Source organism: Schistocerca nitens, chromosome 10 (assembly GCF_023898315.1).
Source record: "Schistocerca nitens isolate TAMUIC-IGC-003100 chromosome 10, iqSchNite1.1, whole genome shotgun sequence".
Lineage (NCBI taxonomy): Eukaryota > Metazoa > Arthropoda > Insecta > Orthoptera > Acrididae > Schistocerca > Schistocerca nitens.
In genome coordinates, this window is record NC_064623.1 from 69,035,777 (window position 1) to 69,041,450 (window position 5,674).

The 5,674-nt window shown below is 41.8% G+C and overlaps 1 pseudogene; it reads right to left on the reverse strand.

Annotated features, from left to right (window-relative positions):
* Nucleotides 1–3,459: 3,459 nt before the first annotated feature.
* LOC126210899 (5S ribosomal RNA) lies at nucleotides 3,460–3,577 on the reverse strand (annotated as a pseudogene).
* Nucleotides 3,578–5,674: the final 2,097 nt, after the last annotated feature.

The window sequence follows — 5,674 nt, forward strand, 5'->3', positions numbered from 1 at the left end:
AGTTTTGTCAGGACTTGCTCTCCCAATGCTGTCAGTAGTTTTAATGGAATGTTGTCTACTCCCAGGGCCTTGTTTCGACTTAGGTCTTTCAGTGCTCTGTCAAACTCTTCATGCAGTATCATATCTCCCATTTCATCTTCATCTACATACTCTCCCATTTCCATAATATTGTCCTGAAGTACATCGCCCTTGTATAGACCTTCTATATACTCCTTCCACCTTTCTGCTTTCCCCTCTTTGCTTAGAACTGGGTTTCCATCTGAGCTCTTGATATTCATACAAGTGGTTCTGTTTGCTCCAAAGGTCTCTTTAATTTTCCTGTAGGCAGTATCTATCTTACCCCTAGTGAGATAAGCCTCTACATCCTTACATTTGGCCTCTAGCCACCCTGCTTAGCCATTTTGCACTCAATCTCATTTTTGAGACGTTTGTATTCCTTTTTGCCTGTTTCATTTACTGGATTTTTATATTTTCTCCTTTCATCAATTAAATTCAATATTTCTTCTATTACCCAAGGATTTCTACTAGCCCTCATCTTTTTACGTACTTGATCCTCTGTCGTCTTCACTAATTCATCCCTCAAAGCTACCCATTCTTCTTCTACTGTACTTCTTTCTCACATTCCTGTCAATTGTTCCCTAATGCTCTCCCTGAAACTCTGTACAACCTCTGGTTTAGTCAGTTTATCCAGGTCCCATCTCCTTAAATTCCCATCTTTTTGCAGTTTCTTCAGTTTTAATCTACAGTTCATAACCAATAGATTGTGGTCAGAGTCCACATCTGCCCCTGGAAATGTCTTACAATTTAAAACCTGGTTCCTGAATCTCTGTCTTACCATTATATAATCTATCTGGAACCTGTCAGTATCTCCAGGCTTCTTCCATGTATACAATCTTCTTTTATGACTCTTGAACCAAGTGTTAGCTGTGATTAAGTTGTGCTCTGTGCAAAATTCTACCAGGCGGCTTTCTGCTTTATATCTTTCCCCCAACCCATATTCACCTACTATGTTTCCTTCTCTTTCCATTTTGTACTGCCGAATTCCAGTCACCAATGACTATTAAATTTTTGTCTCCCTTCACTATCTGAATAATTTCTTTTATCTCATCCTACATTTCATCAATTTCTTCATCATCTGCAGAGCTAGTTGGCATATAAACTTGTACTACTGTGGTAGGCATGGGCTTTGTATCTATCTTGGCCACAATAATGTGTTCACTATGCTGTTTGTAGTAGCTTACCCGCATTCTTATTTTCCTATTCATTATTAAACCTACTCCTGTATTATACCTATTTAATTTTGTGTTTATAACCCTATAGTCACGTGACCAGAAGTCTTGTTCCTCCTGCCACCCTATGCAACATGGCATAGGGTGGCAGACTTAGTGCCATGTATTTCATATTACCGAACCTGTGTTAACCCCTTTTAAAAAAAAAAAACTGCAATGTATCAAATGCGAGGATTTTCATATGCTCTTGTGCTCTTACACAAAGTTTCTAATTACAGGTAGTTTTGTAACATGAAATAAGAGGAAAAGAAATTTTGATTCATCCACTAGTGTAAGGTAAGCTAAAAATGTACTACTGTAATACCCTAATTATGTATGTATACCAGTTTAATGTTAGCATCAGAGCCGTTATTTGGAGAGTGGCAAAACTTTGTGTTGCAGTAATTTGGTCTTTCACAAGGCAGTGGAGCTGTAAACAGAATTACAAATAACATAAAATTAAAATTAATGAATAAAATACACCCAGATTTGCCCGTATCCCTCAAAAATCTCATTGATCAACAAAAATATCGCCCAAATGGTGATGGTTGTATTTCTTTAAAAAAAATTTGCTTAAAATTCTATCATTAGTAGCACAAGTGAAAAACTATCGCCCAGTCTGGTGACCCAGGTGTTACTCAGTTGTAAAAAAGTGTCCTGGTGCAAACGATGGGGAGAGTTTGTGAAGAATGGAAGGGATATGTGATGACAGCACATTCTATGGTTGTTTGTTTCTAACACATTTTTTCAGTGGGCTCCTTCAGTTCATCCGACTGCTCCCTGCATCCATGTTCTCACCCCCTCTCCCCTCTCCCCTTTTGTCCAGAATCTATTTACACTCTTGTAACACTGTAATAACTGAAGCGTTTTCGGATGTTCTATAATTATTTTTAAGCCGCAATGGTTTTAATTTTTAGAACGAATTATTTAAAATATTTTTTTTGTTAGTTTTGTACCAGTACTTATCTTGATTTGGGGAATAGTTATTTATTTCTGGGGCAAACATTATTTAATTTTAATGTTGTTTACGTTGGAATGCAACTAGCAGTCATCATTTTGTACTATGTATCTGCGCATAAAGGTGGCTCACTTGTGGAACGCCAGCATATCATGTCTTCAAGTTTTACTGCAAGAAAGATGTTCTACTGTGAAATGTCTTTTTCATAATATCCTTGGAACAGTGAGTCGAGCCACCATAAGTTTTGACGTATTTGTAAATAAACATCATATAAACGATGATACATGTTGTACAACAGAGAGGAGTTTATTAGCATCAAAGAAGGTATAATCATATTATCATGGATAAATGCAAATGCATTTGTGACTTTGCATACAATAAAAATGTAATGGAAATCAAGGTGTGAATCAATGTTAAGATTCCAAAACGGTTGCTCATAATATTTGTGTATTCCGTTTTGTTTTATAAATTAATTTGGTTGTTACAGTTTCAAGTTGACTGTTGAAGTAATAATTTAAAAAGAAGTTCTTGATCACTTAATGAAATTGAAGAATTTTAATGAAATGAAAGATAATTTGAGATTGCACTAAGGAACTTTGAATGGTTTAATGTGCTGGCGGAATTCTGACTTGGTTTCAGATAAGTAAGAAATATAAATACGTAGTAGAAGGAAGATATCTGTTGTCAAAAGAGGTTTCATTCCTTTAACATTATAAGTTTTTCAACCCAACATTAAGCCACTCTGCAATAGTGAACTTTATATTAGAAGACAGAGCAGAGCTGTGAGTTGTTAGGAAGGAGGCAAGACATTATATTAGAGTTTTAATTCATTTTGCAATAAAGTGAAGTTATAATATTTCGAAATACACACACACACACACACACACACACACACACACACACACAGTTTATATATACTGCTGAGAACATGCGTTATCCCCACTTAAGAAAACTTTTTATTGCTTCATTTTATAGACCAAACACTATTTGTATGAAGGCCTCTCATGTATGTATATAAACTAAAACTCCGTCCGAACAGGCCACAAAGGCCCAACGGGACCGACCGGCCAGCGTCTCATCCTCAGCCCACAGGTGCCACTGGATGCAGATATGGAGGGGCATGTGGTCAGCACACTGCTCCCCTGGCTGTATGTCAGTTTACGAGACCGGAGCCACTATTTCTCTATCAAGTAGCTCCTCAGTTTGCCTCACAAGGGCTGAGTGCACCCCTCTTACCAACAGCGCTCGGCAGACCGGATGGTCACCCATCCGAGTGCTAGCCCAGCCCAACAGCGCTTAACTTCGGTGATCTGATGGGAACCGGTGTTACCACTGCGGCAAGGTTGATGGCCACGTATGTGTATATCTACATATAATTAAGAAATAAATTTGTTTTCAAAATAAATAGAAACTAGAGAGTTCTTTAAGGTCCTCTTTAACAAATCAGACTGCCCCCTTGACGCTGTCCTGGCTACATCTCTGGTGAGGGATGAGTTTCCATCTTCGCTGAACATGGGAAAGGCCACCACCTGCTGTGTTCCGTGGCTGCGACTGCCCGCACCTGTACAAAAAAAAAATCCTGCCGAAGCGAGACAACAGTTGTGTCGGACGAGTGTAGGTGACTGTGGACGGGTGCTGGCTGTGTCACTATGACCCCATGGCAGAGGAACGAAGCGAGCAGTGAAATCCTGTCGGTTCACCACTGCCAGAAAAGGCGAAGACTCGAGCGTCATCGGCCGAGGTGATGCTGAATGCTTTTAGGGTTGGCATGATGTACTGCTGAGAGGAGGTGAAAGGTGGACTGTGGTAGCGCTGTGGCACCGACATCTCTCGAGCAGGTTACGGCTGGCTGTCGAGGTGAGGGCTCACGGGAAGTTGCTCGAGGCGCTGTCTCTGCTCCACATCAGCGTCCCACCCCATTCTGCACGGGACCACACACCCGCACGTGGCTGCTTGCTGCTCTGCGCCATCACGTTCTGCCACGAAACCCTATATTCTCCTGATACAGCATGCAGTCAATTCTGACTGTTTCATCAGCTGGAGAGTCAGTCCGCATGGCAGGCATTTCTACAGTCTGACATCGCCAACTCTTTCTTGGTCATGGTGTGTATTTACATATTTATTTACTAGCTGGGCCCCGCGATATTACACATGGATAAACATTCAGTTGTAAGAGAACATTAATCCTGAAACTTAGTACTCATTTGTACACGCCATCACAAAAGTTCTCTTGGAGGTATTGCGACACAAGCATTTTTCTCCCAGCAAAACGGTGGCGGAACGTGAGTCCCTCAAAACTCACTCTCTTACTTAAGGAAAAAAATTGTATGCGGTCGAGTAGGAAAATAAAAGATGTCCCAGGAAAGGTAGTGGGACGCTGATGTGGAGCAGAGACAGCGCCTCGAGCAACTTCCCATGAGCCCTCACCTCGACAGCCAGCCGTAACCTGCTCGAGAGATGTCGGTGCCACAGCGCTACCACAGTCTACCCTTCACCTCCTCTCAGCAGTACATCATGCCAACCCTAAAAGCATTCAGCATCACCTCGGCCGATGACGCTCGAGTCTTCGCCTTTTCTGGCAGTGGTGAACCGACACGATTTCACTGCTCGCTTCGTTCCTCTGCCATGGGGTCATAGTGACACAGTCAGCACCCGTCCACAGTCACCTACACTCGTCCGACACAACTGTTGCCTCGCTTCGGCGGGATTTTTTTGTTCAGGTGTGGGCAGTCGCAGTCACGGAACACAGCAGGTGGCAGCCTTTCCCATGTTCAACGAACGTGGAAACTCATCCCTCACCAGAGATGTAGCCAGGACAGCGTCAAGGGGGCAGTCTGATTTGTTAAAGAGGACCTTAAAAAACTCTCTAGTTTCTATTTATTTTGAAAACAAATTTATTTATTTCTTAATTATATGTAGATATACACATACGTGGCCATCAACCTTGCCGCAGTGGTAACACCGGTTCCCATCAGATCACTGCTCGACTATCTGCAACGTGGGTAGCACAGAAAATACCGTTATTATCTTGGTATGTATGGAGAGCCAGGAATCTACTGCGACATGTCTCTGTAAACAATGTTCAAGACTTCTTGTTTTCTATGTGTATGTAGAGATCTCTGGCCCTTGATACACACGAGCAGCCAATGTACAACTGTCCATGAGAGAGACATGGAGTGCCCAGATGAATACCTGCCACTTTTAACGTTTGTCCCAGACAGTGATCGAGAAGGCCGCTTTCAATGGGAACTGCAAGCATTTAAACCGGAATGGCAAGTTTGTAGGTGTGATGGGGATTTCTGGTATTAATACTGTCTCTCCTGTAGCCGTCACTACTAAATGTTGATGTTGGTGTGCAGTGGAGGAATGTACGATGTGGATGGAAACTGTCAGGATGCACTGTATTAAAACTCGGCCGTGATCTTCAAGTGTTTTATTATTCCCAGCT